The following is a 23,037-nucleotide window of genomic DNA, read 5'->3' on the forward strand; positions in this document are numbered from 1 at the left end:
TTACAATATCAAAAAACGTTTCTATGTACCCTAAACACAAGAAATATATAAAAATATATATATATACATCCCAAATCGGATAAGTACCTCCACGTAATTTACAATAGAGTGCACAACACAATGGTAGTCCCAAAAAACAAAGCACCTGGGGGTTAACACATCAACCCAGTCTATATTTGTATTGGTGCAAATCAGACAACAAAAAAAAAAAAAATTTTGAATTGTAACAGGGGACTCCAGTCGAAGCAAAAAGGTGTCGACGCAGTCGCGGTCGTGTTTCAGCCTGATGATGTAGGCTTCATCAGGACAATGGGTACTCTATTCTTCAGGGTCCTGGCAAATTCTCGGACTGATATCGGCGGCTAGCACACACAACCACCCACACGGAGGTGGGGTGGCGGGACGGGAATCAGTATCTAACCCCAGTATCCGGAATTATTCCTTATATATATACAATGAGTCCACTCGGATGAGGGAAGAGGAAAACAGGTGTGGCTTAAATCACACGTACTTTCTGCAATCAAGGATGCGGGGCAACATGGACAATCAGTATTCGCTGCAGCATGAGTCAAACAACGGGACGGGAAAGCAGAACCAATGCAACTCAACGCATCTCCTCGCAGCCACATCGGCATCACCACAGTGTGACACATCGTCGACACCGGACTCCACATCGCAGTCTCCTCGGAACCGCCACTGTGGCATGCACCCCCGATGCAGGGCTTCGAATCCCAAGCATCTTGTCTACAGCATCCTTGACAACGATGCAGGAATCTGCATTGCAGCTCGGCAGCTCCCTCTGATCCACCGCTGCACGACACATCCTTGACGCAGCATTTCGCTTTGGTCCGCAAAACAGGATTTAAGGTACTATGCTAATCAGGCCAAACTGGGTCCCTGTAACTGGCCTGCACTCCATCGCAGACGACCTGAACTTGAGACTTTGTCCCGGTCTAGCGCTAGCAGATAACCACTGTTGCACTTTGTGCTTTTAGGAACAGTTTTTACTTAAATCTTTAAAATTGCATATTTCCGGTTCTACTATTTGGATTTTTGTTGTTTTTGTGTCAAATACTTTGTTACATTTTACTTTATGCTTCTAAATTGGTGTGGGATTTTCCATGTGTTGTTTTCACTTTATTACTGTTTGAAGTACTACATAAATACGCAAGTTACACCTGACTGCTTTGTGCCAATCTACCAGAGGGTTAAGCCCAGGTTAATGTGGGGTTTCCTGCTTGAGTGGGGTCTCACCCACCTCGACCAGTAACTAAATTTCCAACAAAAGGCATGAAGGGAGCTCAGCCAACGCCCACTGAATTTTTGGCCTTTCAGCTGTGACAGTGAATTAGTGTTGGTAGCACCTTTCATGTCAGCTTCTCACACACCACATTGTTTTATCGCAGAGGTCCATCATATCCCCTCTAGTATTCAACATCTACCTAACCCGCTTACCTAACCTGATTACATCATTCAAACCCACCTGTTACAACTATGCAGACGGCACCAACATCATTTTTAAAAATAGTAGGTCTGTATGGTTGCATGATGGAACAATGAGTTCCACAACCCCTCATTCCTCGACCACACGGTCAGAATGACAACTGAGTCTTAACTGTGCATTGCTCTACCACGCATGCCTTTATCACAAATTCTCGTGGTAAAGGCATGCATGGTAAAGGGGTATGCATGGCTAACTCTCGCCCTCCCTCCCGCCCTGAGGTGCAAATACCTCTACCCCCTCCCTATCCCCATGCCATGCCTAAAACGCTGACCCTTATCCCTGTTCTTTACCCTGACCCTGGCCAGTCCTGACCCAGCCCATAAAACTGCCCCACCCTCCCCTAAGCCCTAAAAACTACCCTGACTACCCATTCCCCCCCTGGTCTGAGGCCTAATACACTAACCCCCAACTAAAAAAACGACCTCAACACTCCCCCAGCCCTACAAACTACTCCAACCACCCAGCCCTGAAAACTTGCCCCATCACCCAGCCCTGAAACCTAGCCCCACCCGACCAGCCCCGAAAACTAGCCCCAATTCCCCCCAGCCCTGAAGCCTGGCCCGATTCCCCCAGGCCAGAAAACTACCCGACTCACCCCCAGCCCAGAAAACTACCCGAATCCCCCAGGCTACAAAACTACCCCCGACCAACCCCCAGCCTACAGAACTACCCCGACCCCCACAGCCCACAAAAGTACCCCCACCCACCCCCAGCCCCACTCACCTCACCAAGGATCTCTTCCTATTTTCATCCGTCAGTAGCTACACTACCCCCAACCTATCCCCCAGCCTACAAAGCATTCCCAACCCATCCCCCAGCCTACAAAGCATTGCTCTATGCGCTCTGCGGAGAGGCCAAGCATTGGATGGGCACTTATTCAGAATCCCTTCGGTACCCTCTGACACTGTGAGAAACTCACACCGCCTTCAGCTTGAACTTCACAGCTCTCAATCGTAACCCGTTATAAACACCCACCCACAACCTGAACTTACGCAAATATGCACTCACTGTACATATGTAAGATGTTACATGAAAAAACTACATAAATATATTCTGGAAAAATCAAATACTCCTAGGGAGTGTGAGTGAGTGAAATGGGAAACGGAAACAGGAACAACAGCCCTTTTGCTGAGAGGCCTGTGTCTGTTCTTGCTGGCTTTAGTTATGTCCCAGGGCTGAGGCACATGGGGGCTGCAGGGGTGAGGTCAGTTACAGATGAGGCAGGGACACCCATTCTCTAAGGGACGCCACCAGTCTGAATCACTTTTAAATCTAAGATTTCCTAACCCTGCCTGCAGCAGACACCCGTGGGGCGATTGAGGAAAGCTCAATCAGACATGCAAATTCACGCGATCGCCAGTAGGTGGCGACTGTGCTTCATGTTAGAAAGCTTTTCAGGCACAAAGCGACGGGGAATTATGCGCCTTTAGGTTTCGTTCAGATGGTGGGGTCATCTGAAAGATTTCACATGGAGAAAGGCGCCCCTCAATTCCGGCGATAAGCAAAAGGCAACAATTATTTTAAAAGGCTCTCATAATTTGCAAAGGTGCATTGCAATGCAATATTGAAATAGCCCGTCACACCTAGGGTTGGCACCTTTGGAAAAGAAAAATATTGGCCATTTGTTGTTTTAAAGAGTCTGCAAAGGCCGGGGTGTGATACAAAATACAAAATAGGATTGAAACTAAATCTCACGTATTCAGTTGTAACAACTTTTCTGTCTTTGTTTACTTTGATTATTAGTCAGGGGTCATTAATAAAGCTTGTCAAAGACATGAATTCAAAAGTGCTTTCAATTTATATTTGCTGTTTGAAGTATGTAAAGGTAAAGACCCAAATTACCGGCTTTAGATGATGTTGCTTCTGTTTGTAAAACCAGGCCATCAAAATACCGGTGGTGCTGGTACAAACCTGGCCAGGTGGCGACCCTATACATACCACTGACAGGGTGGTTGGCATTCTCATTTGCACCGGTGCTGCCGCTTGGTTTGCGAGTGCGGGTGCGAACAGCGCACCCATTGCACAATGACAAGCGGGAGGTGTCGGGTGGGAAGTGGCAGGTTTGTAAACATGTTATTAACGCTGCGCAGCAACGTTGCTGCCTCTGCTCATTAAGTGTTAAGGAATAATGGCAGAACAGATGCTTCGCACACACACGGATGTCTACTCATCTATTTGGTGATTATCACATATAGAATTATAGGTAGGTACTAGTGAATAAGTGGGATGCTTTTCAAAAGGGATCTGAGGGTCACCAAATATGCAACAAACAAGAAGCTGAAGGTGTCGATGATGTCACTCAGAACCTCGAGGTGAAATACATGAATGTTATTTACTGTTCCTCATCAACAGTTTTATGGTATGTACGGCCCGCCCACATCACCTACCCTTGCTTTCATCAGCTGTGCAGAGGCGGAGAAATCATGGTGCAGGTTTTTAGTGCTGCTGGGAATTCAGTCAGTTTCAAGGAACTCTTTAGTCTTTGTAACTGAGCGCAGGGCTGGCTTTAGAGCTGGTGGTGCCCGGTGCGACAATCACTTCTGGCACTCCCATGTCCCTTGACCCCCTCCTCGGATTCTCTCACTACCACCTGCAAAAGTGCCCCTCATCTCTCGTATCATAAGATATTGCTAAGCACAGCGCCCCCCTGAGGTCACAGCGCCCCCCTCCACAGGTCAGCGCCCAGTGCAGCCGCACCAGTCGCACCGGCCCTGACTGCAGGGATTGATTGGTCCACAGTCCTTGCTTGGCTGAGTTCCAGTGATGAAAAGCAGGTCAGTGTCCCACTCTGGCTGAAGGTTGTAGACATTGACACAGCTCTTTTTTAAAGGTCTGCATGTAATGAGTAGTGGTGGTGAGTAGAACTTGATGCTGAAACTGGGATTGTGATCGCAGAGGGGATTGGTTTGAAATGAGAGGAAGTGGAGGTAGAGTTGCCCTTGTAAACCAGCATGTTGAGGTGTGACATGACGGGATTAGGTTGAGGAGCAGAAAGCTGCGTGTGTGAGGGAGACAGAAACCAGGCAAGGTGAGCGTGAGATGGAGAAGACTGGGAGGCTGCAGGAGCCAGGAGGGGTGCATGAGAGAAAGGACGAGAGCTGGAGGTATGAGGGAGGTGGAAGTGTGGGGTAGAGTGATGGCTGGAGGCTGCAGGGGTAGGAGTAAGAGGCACAGGAAGGGGTCACTCAAGCCGAAGAGAGAAGATTGAGGCAAACGCAGAGTCTATGGGTGGAAGAAAGGGGTTGGGAGAGGCGGAGAGTCAGATGGTGGCGGCTAGGGTGCGTTATAAATGAGGAGTCGGCAGGCTGAGGTTTGGGCATTCTAGGAGGATATAGAAGTGGAAGTGTGGAAGGCTGAAAAAGAGGAAGGGGGTAGGTGAAAGGTGGAAAATTGAGATGGGATTTGGGACTGGATGTACGGGAGAAGGTATAGACACATCAGGGAGGGTGGATGTGACAGTGGAGGTAAAGTGGGGTACTCAAGTAGGGAGAAAACCATCTATTGCTCGACCGTCGGAGAAGGCGGGAGTGCGGGGACCTTTTAGAATATATATTTGTCTGGATGTTGGCATGGCAAGGTCAACTTTAAAGATCCAGGGCCACGTGTGGTGTAGCTGCTTTGGACAGGACCGGGTGAACGCTTTATAAAATGATTTGGATATTTTGGTTGGATCAAGGTGGGCACGTACTTGGGTACCAGACTCGGTTTGAGGAGTGGAGGTTAGATCTGGAACAGCTTAAATACAACTCCCAGGATGCTTTAGGTTCCATTAGAGTCAGTGGTTTAGAGGTTTTGGAGATCGGTGAGGGTCTTAACTAGGGATGGGTGAGAGACGCACCATTAGAGGCAGCAGGGGGTGTTAAGAGAAAAGTCTGGTTGTTTTATTTGCAGAGGTAATGGGTTTAGTCTTCGCTGCAGGCTCTGGATGTGCACAAAGGTGTCTCGGTGGGGTGGGTTAGGGCTGTAAGCTTTGCTGTGAATGTTGGACCTGCAGCAGCTGAAGCTAAGCCCCCAGACTGTATGGAGACCCCATTTGTGAAAGGATCATAGGTCTGGGAATGGCGGAAACTGGGTCACCAGAGGTAGGTTGAGATTGATAAAGTAAATTAATGATACAGAGAAGCGAGAGGGAGACAGGGTTAGTTTTACTTTGTTCTCTAACATTTCAACACAGTAAAGAAAAAGACCTGAAACAAGAAACATTAATTCAGTAACAACTGATGGTTTTCTAGGGTAAGCATTACCCGTTTAAAAGGCAGAGACCCTCTCAGTAGTCGCGGCAAGAATCGTCTGGTTAAAATGGGTGAAGACAAGACCCTTGTCGTTTATAAAGGTATGCAAGCATGTGGAACACAACAACTTGACCTTACCAGGTTACTGATACATTTATATGTGGTAGTACTGTAGTTGTACACACATTAACCCCTAGTTTTCATTTAGTGGCAGTTACCCGGTCTTCCGCGTTGGTACCCCTGGCACTTGCCCCACTACCCCTGGTCCCAGTGGGCATGTAGGGAGCGGCAGGGCCGGGGGTACACCCGTTTATAAGAGCTATGCTTGCATTCTGCAGTGATCAATCTTGCCCCTTCCCTATCCAATAAGCAGAAACTACAAGAGTGATGTCACTTCCGCTACCACGAGCATTAAGGTAAATTGATGCCCATTAAAACCCTGTGCACTTTCTATGATTTTTTGTCACACATAATAAGCATCTTGAAAACGATTCATCTCGGACCAGAGTGACACTGCCACCTGGGAAGGAAGCTTAACTCTGCAGATGAAAAACTGGCAGCTTAGAAACCGTACAATGAGACCTGAAAAATGACATTGATGGGTAAGAAATGGTCTTTGTTCCTCCTTGGATAGGAGCAGTGAAGGGCTCTGGGCCTGTGCTCGGAGGCGGGTGCACAAAGGCACTCAGAGTGAATATCTCTTCTGCAATGAGAGAGCATCACTGGGGCAGACAGGGCTGAGACAGGCTCAGGGCCCCCCCGGGCTGCCCTGGTGCCCACTCCATGCCGAGCCCCAGGGCTAAACCTGTCCCCCTGAGCAAATCAGCCTACCAGGTCCTCTCACTGGTGCCAATGGGATCCAGGGCTCATTAGCAGTCACAACTTGAAGGACCAGATGGGGGGATGAAAGAGAGAGAGGGAGAAAGGGAGAAAGAGAGAGAGAGAAAGCGAAAGAGAGAAAGAAATAGAGGGAGAAGAAAGAGAAAGGGATAGATACAGGGAGAGAGAGGGAGAAGAAAGAGAAAGGGAGAGATACAGGGAGAGAGAGGGAGAAAGAAAGAGGGAGAGAGAGACGGAGAGAGGAGGAGAAAGAAAGAGAGAGAGAGGGAGAAAGAAAGAAAGAAAGAAAGAAAGAAAGAAAGAAAGAAAGAAAGAAAGAAAGAAAGAAAGAAAGAAAGAAAGAGAGAGAGAAAGGAAGAAAGAAAGAAAGAAAGGAAGGAAGAAAGAAAGAAAGGAAGAAAGAAAGAAAGAAAGGAAGGAAGGAAGAAAGAAAGAAAGAAAGAAAGGAAGGAAGAAAGAAAGAAAGGAAGGAAGAAAGAAAGAAAGGAAGGAAGGAAGGAAGAAAGAAAGAAAGAAAGAAAGGAAGGAAGAAAGAAAGAAAGGAAGAAAGAAAGGAAGAAAGAAAGAAAGAAAGAAAGAAAGAAAGAAAGAAAGAAAGAAAGAAAGAAAGGAAGGAAGAAATAAAGAAAGAAAGAAAGAAAGGAAGAAAGAAAGAAAGAAAGGAAGGAAGGAAGAAAGAAAGAAAGAAAGAAAGAAAGAAAGAAAGAAAGAAAGGAAGGAAGAAAGAAAGAAAGGAAGAAAGAAAGAAAGAAAGGAAGAAAGGAAGAAAGAAAGAAAGGAAGAAAGAAAGAAAGAAAGGAAGGAAGGAAGAAAGAAAGAAAGAAAGAAAGAAAGAAAAAGAAAGAAAGAAAGAAAGAAAGAAAGAAAGAAAGAAAGAAAGAAAGAGAGAGAGAAAGGAAGAAAGAAAGATGAAATAAATGAAAGGGAGATAGAAAGAAAGAGAGAGAGAGGAGAAAGAAAGAGAGAGAGAGGAGAAAGAGAGAAAAATAAAGAAAGAAGGAACAAAAGAAAGAAAGAGAGAGAGGGGTGAAAGGAAGAGAGAGAGGGGAAAAAGAAAGAAAGAAAGAAAGAAAGAGGGAGTCATTGAGATCTACAATCGGGTCCTGCTTGCTGTGATGGAAGGCACTGACCATATGGTCAGTATTGGGCTCGTATTCCCAGCACCAAAGCATCTCTAAAACATGGCTACCACAGCCCAGGGTCACGGGACAAAATCTTACTGCCTGCAGGAAAGCGTCCTCCCTGGCTCTTTACCCTGGGAGCGAACAGCCAAACTCCCCGCTGGGGGCGGCCAAGCTGGATGCGAGGTGATGTATGTTATTATTTTACACACCCTAAAAGTTTGTTTGACATATGAGTTATCATGCAAACACCGGCGTCCCTGGAGGGGGTTAGATGGGGCCATGCTGCAGCTCTATCTGTCCTGCCCCCCCACTTCCCTGCCGCCCCACAACCACAGCTGTTGAACCTGCAGGAGGTGACAGAAAAAGCACGCCTGGCATGCAAGCACTGCCTTTGTCATGTTTTTAGCCATGTTGCCGGTAGCGCAGCTGTACAGCATGGCTGAAAGTGAGAAATGTTTTCCAAAGTGCAGTGTTGCAGTCAGTGCTGGCTGTGTAATGATGCTTTTTAGGTCCAGCCTAGGCAGCAGCATGCGCTGTCTGCAAGACCTGTTGTTATCTCCTCTATCGGCTTTTGTCGTGCCCATGAATTGCCATTTGTTTGTTGTCGTGCCATTTAGAAATATGGTGTTTTTATTGGTGCATTGGGTCTGATTATTCTGCCTTTGCGTCCTTGGGCCACGCCCAGGTGATTTCACTCATTGTTTGCTTGCGTTGGCCATCCCATATCTCCCGCTGTTTCTCCTGGTCATCCGGATTTGCCTTTTTATTTTGTAGGATATCAACATCATTTTAGGCTTTCAGGCCGTTTCACGGAGCAGCGCTCTGTTCAGCACCTGCAAAGTGGCAATTTCTGTCTGGTAGCTGTTGAGCTATGGCAGAGGCGCAACTAGAGCCCAATTTCAGGGGGGGAGGGGGGCTCAGAAAAAATTTCGGGGGGGGGGGGGGGCTAATTCTTCCAGCAATAGGCAGAGTGGAGCTGCAGGGACTCTAAGAAGGGGTGAAAAACAAAGCCTCATTAACAAGCAGATGGTCTTTTAAAGACCTGTGAAGTACTCAGGTGCAGCTGTGTGTGTGCCCAGGAAGCTGTTTCAACCCGGGCTGCCACACACGACGGGGTGGCTAAAGACCTTTGAACTCAATGGCCGTTGCACGCCTGAGCTATGCCAATAGCTCTAACTCAAAAAAATGCAAGACCTATTGCATTTCTAATGCTTCTTTAAAACTGCTGGCTGGATGGCAGGACAGAGGCTGCCTCCTATGCAAGGATCTTGTAATGCAGCCGAGTACACAGACAGGCAGTTTGCCAGCCTAGCGATAGACTTTGGGTGGGGTACCAAACAAACCCTGCAGGTAAAGCACAGCTCCAGCGCTCCATCTTGTCCTGGGAGCAAGGACCTTGTCTATGTCACTTTTTGGGCAGAGCTGGACAGGCGTCCAACACCAATCATGCTCTGAGTTGGATTCAAAGCAGTGCTTAATTTGAGCAAGTGTTAGCAGGTGGGGCTCAGTGGCACTCATACAGACAGCCGTTATGAGTTAAGGAATAGGACGGTTTCTTAATGCGAGCTGGGTTGCCACCTGGCCAGGTTACTACCGGCACCACCGGTATTTGAATGTCTTGCTGGCACAAGCATAAGCAAAATCACCGAAAGCCAGCATCTGTAGACCTTATCTCTACATATTTAATAACAAATATAAATATAAAGCACTTTTAAATGTGTTCTAGAGCTGAGAGAACGATCTCTGACTGATAAATAAATACATTCAGGAAAGTCATGTTACAAATGAATATATTTCAGTTTATTTACAGCCCTTTCTTCAGTATAATCTCCAGGCCTTTGCACGCTCTTAAAACTACAACAAATGGCTGGTATTTTTCTTTTGGAAAGGTGGCAACCCTAAATGCAAGAGACGTCACTGTAGTGGTATATATTAATAGTTGCGAGGGGTGGGCGGGGTGTAAACTGATGCTGTGACAGAGATTTCCTCACAGCTTTCAGCAGACATGTGTTCGACACCTTGTTGGCGTGTTGGGGATGTGTTTCCCGCTCTTTTACAGGTAGAAGGACCGGCATGCTGTCACCCCCTCACGCCCCCCCCCCCCCCTCGCTGTCAGCAGTCACTTGACTCTCATTTTGGGGGTGTCGACCCTGCCTCACAACGGTTATCGCAGGAAACAACCCGCCCCTGCCGCAATGTTTTAATTAGTGCAAGCTGACGTCATGGAGGGGCGAACAGCAATGCTCACCAGGAGGTGCGCGTGAACGAGAGAGATAGGAGCACAGACACCAGGGCACGTGCAAGGGGAATCTTTCACAGGGGGGAGGCCCCGGACCTCTTCCCCCATGACCTCTTGTCCTGACCTTGATTGGGGTCAATGCCACTGCCCAGTTAGTGTTAAATAAAGCGCCATCAAAACACCTCAACAGTATCCAAGCGCTGGCAGTGCCCCTATATAGAGGTGTCACCTCGCCTTTGGAAGCATAAGCAGTCCTTAATTTGTGAAATAAATTACCACAGGGGTCCAAAGACACTGTTAATGATCCAGACACCAGTCTACCTCGTGCCTCTCTCTTCCATCTGCAGAGGTGGCGAGCCAATAAATTAATACGGTCCGCTCTGTCTCCAAAAAGCCTGGGCAGAGCCGAGACCTGAATATATTTGGTAATCATTCAACAAGCATCATGTTGGAAATGATACGGGCTCCTCAACATTAAACAAAGTGTATTTCTTTAACACTTTTCCTTAGAACATGAGATACTGGGTCAGATGTACGAAAATGCATCTTTCTTATCACCCTTTGTTTGAGCCCAGAAGCGATGGTTCAGGTAGGGTTAGCTAAGGGCTTAGGGAGGGACTTGCACCTCCCACACGCGAGCAAGCACAGAGCTATCCACCAATTACACGTCTAAAGTTACTGTAGCCAAAAAGAAACCCAATAGAGTGGTATTGTACAATGGTGATGTTAGCTACACAATGTACAGTGCTCCACAATCCATCGCACGATTGTCCTATGTAGGGACCACAAAATGGTGCACGTTTTCACTCAGAGGCTCAGAGGTACGTTCTAGCCCGTGGGAAGGAAAGGATGGAGCCGAACGGAGCAAAATATGTGAATTATGTGCCATGCTTTCTGAAGCAGTTATGTTTTGTCACATTACTTTTGGCTTACTCACATAGTTACACTGACCAATGTTCTAAATTGTTTTAACTCCTCACATAGGTACCTTGGGAGAAGGAGGAGACAACAGCCTCCAGTGTACCGCCCATTCCCAGACCTTCAGACCATGTAAGAAATGGTTGTCATCAAGAAGTTTTGTTTAAACAGGCAAACAATGCAGGATTTCTGTCATCAGTTGGAGCCTGATCTCCTTCCTTAAAGCACTCATCCCACCGATTGTGAGACTTTTGGCAGTATTGCATTTTCTGGGCACAGGTTCCTTTCAATATTCTGTGGCAGTATTGAGCTGGGTATGGATTACATCACGGATAACATCAAAACCCAGCCCATTCTCTTATGGCACCGAGTTTGGACCACGGAGCAGTGTAATTTGACCCGCTCACTCATTATGGACTGCCTGGGCCTGGCCAACTGGACAAAAATCCCCTGGCTGGCCTATGTGAGTAACTTTTTTAAGGATATAAATATGACCATGTATTTCTTTGAGCCCTCAACCCTGTCAAGCATTTCAAGAAAAAAACTAAAAATGTTATGCTTATCACATATGAGGGAGCTCCGCATATCCGAAGAAATTACCAAGACTTCCAATATCCAGATCCCAAGTGTTCAATCTGCCTTAGGCATTCAACCCTACTTGAAATATCACCTAAATGCATATGAAAAATATCTGTTGACCCGGTTTCGTTTTAATATTTTCTTTCGTATTGTTTCCTTTCCGAAAAAGCAAGATTGGTCAAAATCTATTACTAAGTGCCCAAGTGATGATATTTCGGATCAATCCACAATCCATGTTACGCTATTTTGCAGATTTTATGAATTACCTCGAAAGCGTTGGATTATCCCTCTATTGTCATCTATGGGTATGAGATCCTGTCGTCCCGCTTTCCTTGCTCTACAATACCTAGACTCTGAATTTATTGCCAAACGTGTAGCTGGTTTTCTTAAAACATGTATAAAATATCGGTGTAAATATGACTACATTGTCTTTTAATGCACTCACACTTTACCAACAGTCTGTATAATAACCCCGTATGATTTTAACCTCATAATGCATCTCTTATTTATGAAAACTTTGTATTTTGGTACAACCCTTTCCGCCGTCCAATTTTTATATATTGTTTGTTTTAATGTACTTTTTATGGTTCCTAAAAAAACAGTATCTGGTGGTATGCCACAACAAATGTGCAGTGGTGTACTACAAGATGTGATTTCAGCAGTGATGAGACACATCGACAACTACATGTTGTTCCCCATATGTGAGGATTTAGCCAATGTGAACGTTGACTTCTATGGGTTTGGTCGCATCCCACATGTGGTTAGAGCCGTGATGGCACCCATATTGCCTCAGTCCCACCGCAAGCCAGGGAACAAGTTTACCGTAACAGGAAGCTCTTCCATTCTATCAACGTGCAAGTGGTCTGCTTACCTGATTTGTGTATCTCAAACGTCGGTGCGCGGTTCCCAGGATCAGCCTATGGTTCCTTCATACTGCGAAATAGCACCATACCCGAGGGCCTGGCTTGTTGGTAAGTTTGATCTATCCTAACTTTGTGTGGGTGATGTCAGGTAGTATGAGCAAAAACTGTGTAACTTATTGTTGAGCGGATGTCTGTCTTGCATCTAGGAGACTCAGCGTATCCCAACTGTCCATTGTTGTTTGTACAGCTGGGGAGTCCAATTACGCCTGGAGAAGTCTACGTCAATAAGGTCCAGGGAAGAACACGGCGGTCAGTGGAGCAGCAACATGTCCATGCTTACACAAGTAGCTTGTTTTGGCATTGTAACATTCACATAGGAGCACATTTATGCATTGCTAGATTTGGAGATTTACGACAGCAGACAATGAGTTTGTGACTTGTGTATTTATTAAAGTGGTAAAGGTGAAGAGATACATTGTCCAAAAACAAACAGAAAAAAGTGAAATAGTCAGTCATGGTGAACGAAACCATAGTTGTAGATGCCAACTTGCCTGAAGTTCAAAGTCCAACATACTACTCCCATCAGAAAGAGAAAAGTGTCCAGAAATAGTTCACAGCGTGAATGTGTTACACACATTGGCGGAAATTAGGGTTGAGGTTTCTTGATGGGAGGGGCGGGCGTCTTGCCATCCCCAACTCCTGGATTTTTCCATGGACGTTACCGCTTGCGAACATGGGGAAGGGGTCATGAGCTGCAGGGACAGGGGTGTCTGGAGGCGTGTCTTCCTTTGGCAGGGCCTCCCTTCCTGTGGCTGCCGCAAATGTAACTGGCCCAGATGTAGTTGGACCACAGGAAGAGGTAGATGGCGGTGGAAAATCCCTGCCCAGGGTTGTGTTGATTTTCTGCAGCACCCCAATTATGGAGCATATGTTGGAGTTGTGGGTGGCCAGCTCCTGGTGTATGTTCCGCAGCAGCTGCTTCATCTTCTGGATTACCGTCAATACTCTGTCCATCACGTCTTGGGACTCATGATAGACTGCCAAGACTTGGTCGATAGTGACCTGGGTGTGAGTGGCCCCAGTGGCCTCACTCTGTCGTCCCACAGTACCCCTCCCATGACCCCTGTCCCCACACGCCTGTGCCCTTGGCCTGGGGTGCCCTCTCCCACTGGGTCCTGCTTCCTCTGTGAATGGGCTGATGATTCTCACCTCAGAATCCACACCTGGGGGGCACAAGATGGTAGGGACCATGCTAGGTACTCAGGTTGGGGGGACTGGGGTGGACTAAGGTGTTGCAGCTGGGGTGGGATGTGTTGGTGTTGGCACAGTGAGACTTACTGTTGCCGTCTGCCCAGGCTGACCAGATGGGCCAGGACTGTCATCCACATCCAGGAGTGTTGTCATCACTGAGGGCTTCATCTGGGGGTGGAGTCGGAGTCTGTTTGGTGGCCAAGCCCAGCCCAGGTGATGTGCCGGATCGACCTGTTGTAAAATTGAGAACATTGTTATTGGTTTAAGTGTGGAATCCACATCCAAATGTTTTGTGTCACAGTAAGTAGAGACTTAGGAAAATCAAAATAGGTAGAGATTACTATTGTGATATATTTCTGTGGTAAAGAACTTGTTAGCCAGACCCTCCAGGATATCGAGATTTCGCGATTTGCCGCGAAATCGGCACTTTTGCAAAAATGCTGCGATTTTTACAAAAGTGCCCGCGAAATCGGCACTTTTGTAGAAATCGGGGCATTTTTACAAAAGCCGCTATATCCTGGGGGGTCTGCTTTATGTGGCTATCACCTGTGAATTGGGGTAGCAGCCAAAGACATCCAGTGCTGAGTTTTCCACGCCACGCCCAGCCTTCACTGCCTCGCCTGTCTGCCCACACCATTCATGGAGCATTCGAACAAGGAAGTGTTTGCCTTAGAGAAGCATGCTGGCGCGAGCTGCCTGTGTGTCACCCTGATGGAATGCTTCGCGGGCTTGGAGACGTAGCGCCATGCAGAGATGTCTGTACCTCAAGATAAACAGACAGAACCGCTCAGCCGAGAGAGCTGAGGCGCACACGGGACGGGGTATCTGCAGAGGCGCGCTGAACAAGGGATGAAGTCAGAGGGTTGAGCTCACCTATTGCAGACCGTTTCCCCCTGGGAGTGAGCCATGGGCAAAATCCTAGAGGTGAGAAATTTAACACGGGCGTCAAGTGGCCCCATGTCATGGGTGGCAACTTCAACCAGTCCCCGCTTTTAAATCGGCGACGATTTGCAGGCTGACATTTTGCAACGAAACTACAGGTACCAACATGCAGTTCGCTACTGTTTAACAAGTGGCCGTCGGCTTCACACAGAACCAACAACCACTTGGCGGTTTTGACTGCTCTTTCTCTAGTGTTTAGGTCTGTCGAACGGGCATCCGGTGGGATATCAGGTCGTGTTCAAAATACACTGTATTATTTAACGTGCTTACTAATAAAAGGGGCGAAAGGTATAGCCATCATTAGTGCAGCAGCTACAGTGGCACCAAGCTCTAAGCTATTGCAAGACACAAACTGACCTGCGATGGTACGCCTCTTCTGGCGCAGGGCTTTGCAACGTGACGCATCTGGGAGATGCGTCACGTTGTAAATACCCCGCACCATGGTGCATCTTTTGCGCCGCAGCTGCGTCACAAAAGTGACGCAACGGCGGCGTAAAAGCAGCGCAAGGGGCTTGTAAATCTGCCCCAAAGTGTCTACATTGAAAAGAAACCAAATATATATAGCTTCATGTTGTTAAATATCTAAAAAAACGAAGATATCTGTGTTTGTTGTAGGAAAAATTGCCGCTAAATTTCCATATTTGTGACGCTAAATTTCCATTTTTGTGCCGCTAAATTTGCAAATCCATGCCGCTATATCCTGGGGAATCTGGTTAACAAGATATTTGGATTCATATTTGGAGACATTCAATACATGTAGTAGAATTGAGCAGCTCCTTTGATGTGTTGATATGTTGCATTTTGGATTAATGAGTGAACGTGACATTTCACAAACATTTGAACCAGCAGAGTGAAACATGTGTATTTGACCATTCCAAGGCCTAGTTGCGAACAATTTAGGTGAACACACAACTTGGTTGTATATTTAGCATTAGTCATCATGTGAGCAGTGCAGAGTCAATGGGTCACCTGCCACTTCTAATCAGCGTATTTAGCTTAATGCCTTACCAATGTTTGAGGTACGCATTTTGTATGGTGTCACTCATGCCGTCAATAGCTTCAGTTGAGGCGACCACGACAACATCAAGTTAAGTAAGCAGACATGTCAGAGCATTGTATGTAGATTGCTCACTCCATGAGAAATGAACATCAGTTGTAACTTTGCAGACAAGTGAGAATGGGCAAAATCACTATTGCATCTTCATTTCTGTTACAGAAACAGGGCATTAAGGTAGTTGCAGTCATTCAATCTCTACTTCCCAACATTTGACAAATGGTTAACTCCATGAGAAGTGGGGGTCACACTTGAATACGGGCACCAGGTATACGGGAGCCACAATATGTGTTAATCAAGTATCAGTATTGGCATGCATGTTGTTGCTAGGTCACTTTTAGAAAGTGGGCATTTCTCTCTGCTCATAACTCTTACGTGCTTTGCAGCTTGACTCCAATCCACGTCTAGGGCAGAGTGACAGTTACACTTTGTGCACACTTTCCAGACAGCCATCACACAGGAGAGGCTTGGTGCATCTTCACACTGACAGCCTTCCTGGACTGGGAGAGAGGGAGGCGGGCGTACTTTGCAGTTGTATAGGCTGTGTCCTGCCCTCACACAAAATGCTGATTTACCCCCACTGATGTCTGGAGCCAGAGCTGGGTTGAAAGGAGTTGTGTTACATGTGAAAGGAGTTCTTTGAAGTTGCCTCTTCAACAAAGACAATTTTGAGTTGAAGTACAGGTGCTCTGATACATGATTAGGAGGAGTCGGAGAGCTGGGACTCGCTCCGATCACGACTTTCCCTCTGCTCCGCTCTCTCTCCCCGTTCCTTTTAGGTGCTGGGCCTGCGTTTCCCTGGCTTAACCGGGGCCAGGCTGCGTGCCACGGTGGTGAAGAGCTGAGAGTCCATCCCCTGAGTAACTGGAAACCAAGGCTGGGTCTTCATTCTATGGCTTGCACAGAGCAAGGCTGAGCTGAGGGGGAAGGATACCTATGGGGAAGGGCCTCCAATAGACTCTACGGCCAGCTAGGACCACCAGACAGGCTGAAGGGACAGCGACCGTAGCAGCATCTGTGCTAAAATATCTGAGACAAAGTATCTGAGCTAAAGTATCTGCCCAAGGAGCTCCACTCCAGCCCCACCAAGCATCAACGATGGATGTAGACGCCATGGCTCACCCCAGCAACACCGAAAACAACATGGAATGGCACACAAAGTCAAAAAGAGGACGCGACTCGTGCCCAAACCCACCGGAAAAAGCCACAAAGCTTGGCTGCGCACCTCCCAGATGTGCTGCAATTGCAACCGCAAACTGCTTTCAGGTTCTTCAAAATGCCCAGGACGGCGATGCCAACCCTCAAGACCACGAGCAACCAGGAGTGGGAACGTCCTCAGGTCCTACAAAGCGACTGAGGATCCCTCCCATCATCATAAAGAACCTGCCCACTTACAAGGACCTTGTGGGGCTACTGTAGGAACACTGCACTTCCACTTTCACAATCAAACCCTGGCAGGATCATGCCAAGATCATGCTCACCACACCAGAGAACCACCAGCATACTCATGGACCAGAAAATAGAATATAACACACCTTCTTAATGACAACTGCAAAAGCCCAGCTCTTCGTAATACAGGTTCTCCCAGTAAACGCATCCCTTGGGCACATCACTCAGGATTTAGCGGAACGTGGACTCCCAGTTAAAAATATCACGCAGAAATTTCCCCTGTTCTCTGAGCAGTCACAAGGCTCTGCAGCTGCACTGTCACCACAAAAGCGCCCAGGGGTAAACGGGGCCCAGTCATGTGGTACAACTGCTAATGCTTGGAGCACACCTCTGCAATCTGCTACCAGAAGCCAAGGTGTGTACGCTGTGGAGGCGATCACACCTCCAACAAATGCACCAGGAACAGAGAAACCGAACCAGTGATATGTGTAAATTGCACAGGAAACCACCCGGCAAGCTATCACGGCTGTCCCTACCTGCAGAAAGCAAAAAAGGACGAACCACACAAGCAACTCCCCCAACCACAAAAGGATTCTCGACACTCACCAGCAATGGAGCAGGGTCAAAGGAAGGCAAACACCCACAATCCCGGATTGCCAACCAGGATCCCAACCTGCACTCCAATCAACAGCCATAGTGAAGCATGTGTGGATGGAAGGACATATGCAAAGGTTACAAGACCCAAGCAAGACAGCCCATCAACAACAGCTGCCCCAGCATCATCCTGTGAAGTAGGCACAGCCATCAACTGGCAGGAACTCATTGTAAACATTGCAAAAGTAGTCGCAGCCATGAACATCCACCCTGTGGTGACAACGGTGGCAAACCTCATCACTAGACTTTTCCACACTGAAGAAAACAACCACCATGGCAGCCAAACCTAAAAGAAACTCCCTCTTCTTGATGTGGAATGCCAACAGCATTCAGAAGAAAACCACTGAACTCCTACACCTGATGGAAACTAAGGATGTGAGTATAGCTCTTATTTCCGAGACCCATCTAAAAGGAAACACCGCACAGATCACCCTACTGGAGCCAAGGGCAGAGGAGCAGCAGTGATTGTCAGCACAAAGGTGAAGCACCACCTGTGGGGAGTATTGAAGAAACTGGTATACAGATATCAGCAGGCCACCTACGGTTGATTGCCGCCTACTCACCCCCAGAACAGCTACACCCAAAGGACCTAGATGCCTTACTGGACCCCAGAAGTGTGGCTCAATGGTTAGAGCGGCAGACCCTGATGCAGAGGTCTAGCCCGGGACCAGGGTTCAATTCCCCGCCTCGGCGGGTCTTGGGCTCAAAATTCCACGGACCTGATAATTCTCGCCTCGGTGCCTATTCCAGTCATGGAGTCCCACTCTGCAACTATGGGCAACAGCTTTCTTAATCTCCACAACGGCCCCCACAACGCTAAGGATGCCTGGCCTTCACCCTGGGGGTGCCCAGGAGTGGACGCCTCACAGGGAAAGCCAGGACGGGTTCCACAGCGGTATTCGTACAAGCGCCTTGAGACGATTGCGGGTGAGTAGTGCGCTATACAAGTATCAATTTACATTTTTTACATTTAACATCCCAACATTAATTAGAGGGAACCTTAATGTCATGCACCAGGGCTGGAACTCTCTCACTGCAAACAGGAAAGGACACGCTCTACTTGCCCACTCAAGGAAGAGGGACTCTGTAGTGGCCGGCCCAACTCGCCCAACACACTACACAGGTACTGCACGGTATAATGGACTTAGTCATCATGAAGAATCTGTTCTAGCCTATGGAGCTGGAGACTTTGACAGCACTGACGTCCAATCACAACCCAGTATTGATCACAGTTGGAGACGTGATTGAAAATCAACAACAAGGCACCAAGCACAACTTCAAGAAGGCAGACTGGAGCCAATACAAGAAAAGCTAGGAGGAAACACTGGTCCCTGGTCCCTTACGCTGCATTGAAGACATTGACCAAGCGGTTCACCACTTCACAGCTGTAGTCCACACTGCTATTGAACGCAGTGTTCCCCAGGAGAAACTTCAATGCTGCTCCATCTACGACCTCCAGAGCGGCATCAAGCAGTCAATAGCTGACAAGAATAGAGCCCGGAGACAGTGGCAAAGGTATCGCACACCTGACCTGCTGAAGAAGTACAACGAGCTGACAAGACAGCTGAAGATGCAAATAAGCCAACACAGAGGTAAAACCGGGGAAGCAGCTACAGCTAGCTTGAAGGACTCGGACTACTCTCTCTGGAAAATTACCCGACGCTTGACTGGAAAGAAGGAACCAAACCCACCAATACAAGGAAAGACACACCTGGCATGCAGCAACAGGGACAAAGCTAAGGTCTTTGCTGACACGCTGGAGGCATCCTTTAGGCCTAACCAGGCAAGCAAACTGGCAGCAGAAGTTGAGCAAGAGGTCACCAAGCGCCACCTCGAGCACCCGCCGGAAACAAAAGCTGCAACCATTGCGGAATGCTCAACTGACGAATTACTGGCCCTGGCAAAGACACAGAAAAACAGCAGGGCTCCAGGAAAGGACAGAATAGCCAACAAAGCCATCAAGATGCTCCCAGATGCAGCAGTGGATCGTCTTGCTGCGATCTTCAATGTGTGTATGCAACACCAGTACTTCCCTAATGCCTGGAAATAAGCAAGAGTCATCGTTATTCTCAAGGCTGGGAGAACCCACTACGAGATGCTGAAAACTACCGCCCTATAAGTCTGCCATCAGGCCTATCTAAGCTCTTCGAAAAAGTTATTCTCACTTGTCTCACCGACTTTGCATCGAGTGAAAACCTGCTCTCCAAAGAAAATTTGAGTTACGGAAAGACCACTCAACAAATCACAAACTTCTCAGAGTTGTGGACATCATTAGCCATGGATTCAACATCCATAAGTCTCCTCGAGTAGTCTTTCTGGATGTAGTCAAAGCATTCGACCAAGTATGGCACGAGGGACTGCTTTACAAGCTTATCAAGCTCCCGTTTCCAAGATAACTGGTTAAATTGCTGACTAGCTACTTGCCAGAACAGACCTTTCATGTGGCGGTACAAAAAGAATGCTCAACATCACGCCTTATTCTTGCTGGAGTGCCTCAGGGATCAATTCTTGGACCTTTCCTCTTTAATCTGTTTACAAACGATATCCCCACAGACTTAAAGAAAACAGATCTTGCTCTTTACGCCGATGATGTTGCAGTCATCTTCAAATCCTTCAGCGAAGAAGAAGTGGCTAAGAACCTCAAGACAAGGCTCATCAGACTCTCCGAATGGTACGGCGACTGGCAGATAACCCTGAACAGAAGCAAAACCACAGAAACATTATTCGCCAGAAAGCTGAACAGGAAGCATCCAGAGATCCTCCTCAATGGAGAGGAGATTAAATGGCAAACCAACAGCTCCTACCTAGGGGTGACTCTGGACTCCAAACTCAGCTGGAGAAACCACATAGAGAAGACTTGCCAGAAAGCAACAACCAAACTGGCTGCATTGAATCCACTGAATCACAGATGGTACCCTACTCTAGTTTGAGATAACACGTAATAACCCTGAGGAAATTAATTCGTGAAGTGACCTAAATATTCTCCACTGGGTAGTGGGGAAGGAAAAATTCCTTTTTGTTTTAACTACCCTCACACACCCTAGTGGTATCCTACTTCATCATCGGGTCGCTCAGTCCCCTGAAAGACTGGGTGGGCTAAATCGTATCTCAGGGAGCGCTTGGAAGAATAAGCCGAGGGGTCTTTGCAGAATCAAAATCCTCAGGCTGTTCCCGGTATCCCTTTATTCTTGGAACAGGGATATTAAAAACAAATAAGCATATACAAGGGTCAGTTGGATGTGTTATTGGTCCAATGACCCTAGTGCCAACATGTTTCAGCCTTTCTATTAGTCTGTCAAAGGTCCTAGGCTTTCTTCAGGGCTGTATGGATGCTGGGGTTCCCACTCTGGTATGAGTAGAAGATAATTAATCACCCTACGGAAAAAAGGGAAGAAAGCTGCTCCTTTAGTAAAATTAAAGATACACTTACCTTCAATGTTTAAGGATGTTATTCCTTCTTCTCCATCCCGATTTGGTAGAGCTAACACATCAAAGGGGTTTGTAGTTCAGGGGGTAGCCCTGTAGTCAGATCGTCGTGAAGGGTCCTGCCACGCTACTAAACCTACTTGGCAAGCCTGGGGATTTGTACCAAGTAGGTTCAGAAGCAGGGCAGGACCCTTGACGATTCCTGCTTGCGGATCACCACAGGAGAGTAATCAACAAGCAGGGATCCACCCACTAGGCTGCACCCAATCCTTGAAATAGGACAATTCAAAGGGTTTCAATTGTTCTTCTCAATTCTTCTTTTTCCTCATTGCCTACCTCGGAGCTTCCAACACGCTTGGGGGAGACGCGGCTGGGGGACTAGACAGCAGGCAGTCACCCCGGGGGCACGTGATCAGAGGACGGAAGGTTGCAGGTACGAGGAGGCTTCGCAACCGCTAGGTTTTAGGTGAATCTCGAGTGAAGTTGAGAATTGGAACCCCTAATAGCCCTGAAGAAGTTGCGAGATGTTTTAGCAACGAAACATGTTGGCAGTACAGAATTGATCATGGTTGGACGAAAACCATTTTTAATTGGGGAAGCTTGCAGCATTCAATAAAGCTGTGTCAGGCCAGCAAGCTTCACTGGTTTTTAATGGAGAGAATTATGTTTTCAGATTATCACATGGGTCCAATGGGCACTTATAAAAACACTAGGCACTGATAGTCTACTTTTATCTACGTTTCACTATCACTCTTCACCACATTTTGTTTGAGATTCTTCCAAAAGGAGAATACACATTTTTCTTTTTCTTTACACAGAGAGAGAGTAAACTATGATGATAAGTGGGTAAGCTGGCGAGTACCAGTCTGCAGCCCCTTTGGTGTTACTACCGTGAGGTACCCTCTCTCTTTTCTCATACTTTTTCACATTGCCTCTGATTATTTTTAGGTGGGATTTAGCCTCTGGTTGGTTTTAAGGTATTGATTGATACACCGTGACAATTAGAGAAGTGAAAGGGATCCTACTCTAGGGAATTGAGAAGAATATTGAAAACCCTTTAAATTGTCGTATTTCAAGGTTTGGGTGCAGTGTAGGTGAGGCCTGTTGTTGTTTATAATACTTTGAGTGGGGGTGGCCTTAACCTTTTCTCCCCCTTTGAATCCTATTTTGTTGCTATCCACCCACTAGGCACCAGGAATAGGAATAGGGAGCACTCCCCAAAGACATCATTTGAAAATTCAGTCTTTCTGTCCTCCTGGGGAGGCAGTTGAGGTAGTTACCCCCAATCTGCTCCTCGGCAACAGAAAGCCCACTAGACACCAAAGTAAAATAAAAAATAGATATATGGGGGTGGGGGCCGGCCAATTTAGGCATGGGCATGCCCCACGCCGACAAAAATAATGTGACAGTCCTTCTGTCCCATTGGAGGGCAGTTGGGGGATTGGCACCAAACTGCCCCGCGGGAGGGCAGAAAGCCCACTAGACACCTGGAAATGTCATTTATTTAAAAATAGTATAGGGGTGGGAGCTGCCCACCCTGGGAATGGCCATGCCCCATCATCAACAACGGTACACGCAGTCTTTCTGCCCCCCTTGGGGGCAGAAGTCCACTAGACTAGAAAATAATATATATATAGGGGTGGGGGTGGCCACAATGGGCATGTCTAAGTCCTCACCTGTAAATAACGTATGGTGGCAGTCTTTCTAACGCCCTGGAAGGCAGATGTGGTGGTTGGCAACAATCTGCGCCAGTGATGGGGGAGGGGGACAGAAAGACCACTGGACTCCAGAGAGTGACTTAAAAAAGATTAAAATATGGAGGAGTGGGCATCCCACCATGGGCAAGGCCATAACCCACCCTGACAAGAGTAAAGACACCCTTCTACCACCCCCTCACCCCCCACCCCCCGGATGGCAGATTGAGGTAATTAACCTGATCTGCCCCCTAGATACCATGGTCACTAAAAAATTATAGGGATGGGGGCTGCCAACTGTGGGCATGGCCATGACCTACACCCTAAA

The 23,037-nt window shown here is 47.4% G+C and overlaps 1 pseudogene; it reads right to left on the minus strand.

Moving 5' to 3' along the window:
- Positions 1 to 15,519, minus strand: part of LOC147684435 (uncharacterized) — a 28,039-nt pseudogene extending 12,520 nt beyond the window's left edge.
- Positions 15,520 to 23,037: the final 7,518 nt, after the last annotated feature.

Source organism: Lissotriton vulgaris, chromosome 10, assembly GCF_964263255.1.
Source record: "Lissotriton vulgaris chromosome 10, aLisVul1.2, whole genome shotgun sequence".
In the NCBI taxonomy this organism is placed as follows: domain Eukaryota; kingdom Metazoa; phylum Chordata; class Amphibia; order Caudata; family Salamandridae; genus Lissotriton; species Lissotriton vulgaris.